Genomic DNA, 7,790 nt, shown 5'->3' on the forward strand with positions numbered 1-7,790 from the left:
AGAGAGAGAGAGAGAGAGAGAGAGAGAGAGAGAGAGAGAGAGAGAGAGAGAGAGAGAGAGAGAGAGAGAGAGAGAGAGAGAGAGAGAGAGAGAGAGAGAGAGAGAGAGAGAGAGAGAGAGAGAGAGAGAGAGAGAGAGGGAGGAGGGGGAAGAAAAGCAAAAGAAAGAAAGAGACAGACATTAAAACCTTACGTTGAAATATTTGTCGCCTTTTTCAGGTCCTCTGTATACGAGAAATACCATAGTTGATGGTGTATAAGAAATCTTGTCAAAGATTTGGTCAACTCCTAACCCATACAACAAAAACAAGGATTCGTTTTATAGCAAAACATTTTTCAGCTAATATGTGTAAAACTTGCCATCCAAATAGATAATAAAAGCCTTCATTTTTATATATAGTACAGTGTCTGCAGTAGCCATTAGTTTAGGAAACATTTCAGCTAATGTGAGGACCCCCCCCCCCTAGGCTCCTTCTTTTAAGTGATATGTGATAAGCTTCAGACTGAGTTAGAGAGGATTTCATCTCGACAAATTCAATTATCTGAGAAGTTAGTTCACGAAGCCCCATGACGCCTCCTTCCCATAATCCATCATTTCCAGTAATCAAGACAAATTGCTCTACTTCGCCAGGTAGAGTAATAATGGAGGAGGAACTCGATATACAACCCTGTGGACAGGATCTATAAGAGCGATTTCCCCGTGAACTGATCTCTAGGTGATATCGGATGATCACATTAATTTAGGGAGCAGGTAGCTTCTGCCGATGAGTTGCCAAGTCGTCGTTTACTGTCGGATGATTTGCGAAAGGTGCGTTTACTCCAACCTACATATGTCTTTGTTGGCTGACTTTGTAGATGGACGGGATAATTTATTAAACGAAAAAAGGGTTCAGTGAAAGTTTAAAAACTTTTAAAAATGTCATGCTCCATAGCACGTGATAAACATATGTGAACAAATACATGCATACATACATACAAATACACAAACACACACACACACATATGTGTTTGTACATATATATATATATATATATATATATATATATATATATATATATATATCTGCGGACGCGGACACACACATATATATATGTGTATATGTATGTATATATTATTTATTCACCTATATATATATAAATATATATATATATATATATATATGCATATATATGTATATATGTATGTGTAGGCATATATATGTATACATATGCATATATATATATATATATATATATATATATATATATATATATACATATATGTGTGTGTGTGTGAGTGTGTGTGTTGTGTGTGTGTACATATATATATGCATATATATGTATATATATATATATATGTACATATATACATATACATGTACATTTATATATAAGTATACATGTATATATAATGTAGATAATCATATATATATATATATATATATATATATATGTATGTGTATATATATATGCATATATGTATATTTATATATATGTACATATATGCATACATGTGTATATATATGCATATATATATGTATATATACGTATATATATAAATATATAAATTAATATATATATACATAAATATATATATATATATATTTTATATATGCATATATGTATGTGTGTATTTATGTATATATATATGTATACATATATGCATATATATATATATATATATATATATATATATATATATATATCTACATATACATGTATATATTTATAAATACACACACACAAACACACACACACACATATATATGTAAAATAACAATTTACAGGGTCGATTCAGTACTGCTAATTATTAGTGAGACTTATTACTGCTAACAAGCAGAGTTCCGCCTTAGTACCCCCCCCCCCCCACACACACACCCCATCTCCACCTCCACTGCCCGTGTTCCTTGGAGAATTGCCTCGCTGTCCCCTTCTGATGTTTGTGAGTATTGTTACAAACAGATGGCTCCACGTGTGCTCAGCCACCAAGGAGTCTATCAGTTAGCCCTAGTGACCGCTCCTGATTTCCCCATTCCTTGAATTTGCGGGAATATGTGTTTTTCTTTCTAATACTATTATTATTGACATTGTTATCATTCTTACTGATATTATGATTATTAAATTAATATTCAAGTATTAATAACATCAAAGACAATTGAATAACAGAAATGAAGCTTTCAAAAAATCAAGGAAAAGGGTAAACAGGCAAGATAATTAAAACTAATAGCTGACTCCTTGGTAGCTAAGCACTTGTAAAGACATCTATGTGTAAAGACAATAGATGAGATGTTATTACCATGGGCATGGCATTGTAGTCTTGCCACCTGTGGTAATTGGGTTAAAATTTATTTTATTTTATAATCTAATAATGATAAAATGGTGGTATAGTACAGTAGATTTATTATTAGCAATAACAAATATCATATAATAGAAATATTATTTTACTAAACTAAATCAAGTCTACGGTTAACTTTAACTTTACACTCTTCCTTTGCCTACTACTTATAAATCAATAATAATCATAAAGTATAGTAAAAATAATAAAATAAATAACATTGAGATGGGATAGCAACACTCATTCCCCAACTCCCTGATTTCATGTTATTTAATTGGACGAATAAGTGATTAATCCTTCACTTCTTTCATGATTTTCCATTCCCACAGTTTTCTTTGATCTATTGTTCCTTTGCCAATTTATTACATCACACAATTGGAAATGTCTTTGACTAATTCCGTTGCTGCATCCATGGGCAAAATAAATAGATAATAAATAAATATTTCCTAACAATGGCTAGCCATAAAATGGCGTGTTGGCCTCGCATTTTCTTCAAGCTTTCAGTGTCCTTGCGTGTGGGAGATGAGCAGGAACTTGTTTTAGTTATCAGAGTTCATTTCATATAGATTTAACTTTTATATCAATTTACTTATCAAGCATGACAACCTCCAACTTCCGGGCAAAACAAGCTTTTTAATACCCGGCACTGAACTGACTGCATGTGGGAGGAGAAGCAGAAACCCTCTGAAATAGTTACGAATTTCTGCCAACTCCTCTCCCTCCCCCAATGAATTCAAATAAACCAAATATTTACAGATGATTACTATAATTGACTCTATTATTTATAACATTAAATTTTGCTATACTGAAATGCCTTAGAAATAAAAATATGTGAATAAACATTTTGGTGGGGTTTGGTAATTCTACATATTCCAGACATCTTTACAGTTCAACCAATGCACCTTGTCATATCAACAGCGATGTCGACATGTATGTGTGTGTGTGCATAAATACATACATGTAAACCTATATACATTATATATATATATATATTTGACTGCCGCGATGGTCCAGTGGTAAGAGCACTGGACTCCGACCCTCGTGGTCCCGACTTCAATTCCCCGTGCGCTCTGACTGCTGGCTCGAGCCCGAGAAAACGACATATCGCCTTGAGAAGTCAAACGCAGGTGTCATATGGTAGAGGAAGTCAGCGCCGTGGCACAAGTGTTAGTGCGCCGAACCGCGGTTGATTAAGAAGGGCATCCAATCAGGCAAGGGTGACACTGTCATATAACCTCTCAATAAGTGAATTGAGAGAGGCCTGTGTCCTGCAGTGGAATGAATGGATGTAAAAATATATATATATATATATATATATATATATATATATAATGATAACACACACACACACACACACACACACACACACACACAAACACACACACACACACACACACACATATATATATACCATAGGCTAAGCTTGTGTGTGTGTTATTTATGTACTTAGTCCCCTGTGAGCCAAGGGAGTTAAACTGGAACCACAGGGTAGGGGGAGCGGCAGGGAATAGGTGGAGCTATATCTGTGAGTGTGGCATATGACCCCCTGAACTCAACAGTCACATAGAATATTCTTTTACAATTTTGTATTTCAGGTACCAAAGGAAAGTCCGAAATCACATGTAATATTTTATTAGGATGTATACAGATTTTCAAACTCAATTCTTATGTAAAACATCTGTACTTTTATTTTGATATAATTACTCATTATTATTTATTTGTTCACATTCTGATTAACAGTGTGTGTATGTGTGTGCACATATGTGGATCCCGAGAGAAACCTTCAATTATTATAGTTACTTAATAAGAATATGTGTCGAAGCCTGACTTTGCGGCCTTAACAGCGGTCGTGGGCTCGATAATATTCCTCTGTGGATGTATATCCCGAAGATACATCGGTCATAGAAACGTAACTTCCAGCTATATCCTCTGCTTTTAAATATGTAACTATATAAGAAAAAAAAACATATGGCATATTATATTGTATTTAATCTTAACAATGATGAATATAAACCAAAGAATATTCTCCTTTACTAACTAACTAAGCTAGTTCTTTATAATTTCATGATCCTCAATTGGGTTGTTTTAAGTGAATCGAACTCGATGCAGCCCAAGAATCGATTTGTGAATGCCCAAGAGCAAGACAGAATTTCATCTCACAGGTGACACTGGAAGCCACAGATGCTTGTTGTGTGGCTCAACTGTCAGGGGTTTCGCGCAGGACTAGGTCACTGTTGAGAAGGGATAAGGAACAGTTTATCAGGAATCTTGCATATGAGGTCGAAAGCCCTTTCCTAGTAAATGACCTTCGTCCTGCCTACCAAGCCCTGAGAAAGCTCCAAGCTCTCCTTACAGATGGCTGTGGTCCGCTCAGCTTGGCAGGGGGCTTTCACATTAATTTTCATTTTTAATTTCTGTACCTAGACCTTTTCTACATGTTACTCAGGCACAATATATATTTTACTCTAAGCAAAAACATATCAGCAAAGGTCATTTCACTTTCATTAGTCATGTCAATATGTATCTATATGTAACGCTAGCACATTAGATTAGAAAAAAAAAAAAACATATCTGCATACATTTGAAGGTATTTTTGAACCTGAAATATACTGCTGAGCACAAATGAATTATGTAGGCAGTCGAAGGGCATTGTCCCATGTGGTCACTTATATATGTCAGGTTTTATTTAAAATGAACGTGCCCATGACTACATTAGTATAATAAATAGTCAAACCTTATATACACGCTATTTTGAATAATATAAAAGTATTAATGTTATCTATTCAACTGTTGATATTTTTAAATACGGCAGCATGTCGGCCTGAGACACTTTTGAGAGATTCAAATTTGTCTCAAAATCATCTCAAAACTACCTGTGAACTTTCGTGGATACGGCTCCAGAGGCCGGAGTAAAAGACCATATCCTGGCACTTCGAGTCAATGTAGGGCGACGACGTGAGTTCGGGCGTGGGCTGCTTGCAACTTACATCGACCTCAAGAAGGCGTTTGAAATGTTGCATCGCAAATTACTCTGGTAGATCCTGAGACTCTTAATAGGAATTCCAACAAAGATTATTGGATTAATAGCAAGCCTGTATACTGGTACCGAAAGTGCTGTAAAGAGTGGTGGGGGCCTGTCGAGCTTCTTCCCTGTTAGTTCAGGTGTGAGGCGAAGGCTGTGTTCTTGCAACAACACTTTTCAACACTTGCATGGATTGGATACTGGGTAGAGCTACTGCCCAAATTCACTGTGGAATGACTCTGGGCAATATTAAAGTTACAGACCTCAACTTTGCTTATGGTGCAATTCTTTCTGAGTCTCTGGAAACCCTAGTAACGACTTTTTATGCATTTAGCAATGAAGCGAAGCACCTGGGGCTAGAGATCTCCTGGGCCAACACCAAGACCCAGGACTTATGGGGCCAGCAAGGAGATCCTGTTCGGTACGTGCTTGTCGTGAGAGAATCAAGGTCACAGAGAGTTCTACATACCTCGGTAGTGCAGTTCATGACTCCGGGCTGTCAGACCAGGAAGTCAGTAGACGGATTGGCCTGGCAACAGAGGTTATGAAATCTCTCGACACGAGTGTTTGGAGATGCCGGTACCTTTGCAGAAGGACCAAATTACGTGTCTTCAAGGCCCTGATATTGCCAATTTTACTATACGAAGTAAAAACTGGATGTTATCTTGTGCTTTGGAATCTCGCCTTGATGCCATGGGGTACAGTTGGTGGGACCATGTGTCCAACCAAAGGTTGCACTGTGAGACTGGTACAGGGCCTGTTAATTGCACAATCCGCGATCGCCAACTCAGGCTATACAGCCGCCTGGCTCGTTTCTCACAGAATTTCAACCAGGTTGTCTCTGTTCGAGACAACCCTGGGTGGAGGCCTATGAGACGATCTAGGAAGTCGTGGCTTGGGCAGAGCGATCAAACTCTGTCGTAAAAAGCTAGCATCGAGCAGTGCCTCTGCCTGGCGGCTCTTCATGAAAGACCTTCTTTGGTGGAAACGACGGGTGGATGCAGCTACTAACTACTGCCACTGACCAAGAAGGGAGGATGCAGTCCGGAGAAGAAGCACATGGCAAGAAGTTATCACTTCCATGACTCCTTGCCCTTTTTAATAATAAAACTCATTTAGTAGCCTAATTATTCATATAGCTCTCAAATGATGTTTTAAATATATTTGTATATATATATATATTCTCAAAAGCTCTACTGTAAGGATTGTACTAAGTTTTACATAGGCGAGACCATTAGATCTTTTGAGAAAATTATCTGCATGCTGCATGCAGGATATACCGAAGACTTTGCCTCTGCCTTAAGCTGATTTAACGCCCAGGGAATCATAGGCAGGATGTCCTCTTCAGTTGCAGAGCGGTAGTCGCCCTCCAAAAGGGTTCCACAATAAGTCTCTCCTAGACATTGTGATAATGTAGACCGAGATAAAGAACTGCATAGGGAAACAGCAGCATTTGGTGGGAATATGATGTGCAGACCTAATAGACTCTGCATTACTTCACTAACTTCTGTAATCATTATAATTTTGTTGTCAGTGCACTGAAATGAAAGACAGTTTGATGCCATTCATACGTAAAAATACACGTAAGAGTTTGCTTTACAAGGAAAGTGCCCTCTCTCTCTCCCCCACCCCCCCTCTCTCTCTCTCCTCACTCTCTCTCTCTCTCTCTCTCTCTCTCTCTCTCTCTCTCTCTCTCTCTCTCTCTCTCTCTCTCTCTTTCTGGGTCCAGGACTACATATACCTTGAGGTAAGGATAGACCGGACCCTCTCCTTCCATAAGGAGGTCCAGTACCTGGTTGACCGAACCAAAGCAAGACTGTCCGTCATGAGAGCAATGACATGGAGACGCATAGGGGCCAGACACAAAGTACTAAGATCATTCTATGTACATGCTGTCCGGCCCATTGTGGACTATGCCTCAGTCGCTCTAATTGCTGCAAAGAAAAAGCACACAGACAAATTAGAAACAGTCCAAAATGAAGCTGCCAGGATCATTCTGGGTACCCCGAGGTGGACGAAGGTCCTCAACCTCCTGATGGAGGCAAACTTTCTCCCCCTGGACTCACGAATCGATCTAACGGCAACACAATTCCTGTCAAAGGTCATCCAGGCTCCCAGGAACACAAGCCTAAGACAAAAATTAGTCAGATGCCTCTAACAAGACAACGAGCTCGTTGCAAACAACTCCTGGCTGTCTCATACAGCCAGGGTGTTGATACACCATCAGCTCAAAGAACAGCTTCTTGCTAAGGGCATGGACTCCCCCCACCCCGACTTTGCCGAAGCCCCGCCGTGGGCACTGAGCCTGATAGAGTTCAACATAATGAGCCTGTCAATGAAAAAGAGCCTATTCCCCATGCCTAGCCTAAAGGCAGAAGCCCACAGGGTCATTGCAGCCATCACTCCTCCGGGTAGTAGAACATACTACACGGATGGATCGGTCGATCCCTTGAGCC

The sequence above is a fragment of the Penaeus chinensis genome, chromosome 25 (genome assembly GCF_019202785.1).
Source record: "Penaeus chinensis breed Huanghai No. 1 chromosome 25, ASM1920278v2, whole genome shotgun sequence".
Taxonomy (NCBI): domain Eukaryota; kingdom Metazoa; phylum Arthropoda; class Malacostraca; order Decapoda; family Penaeidae; genus Penaeus; species Penaeus chinensis.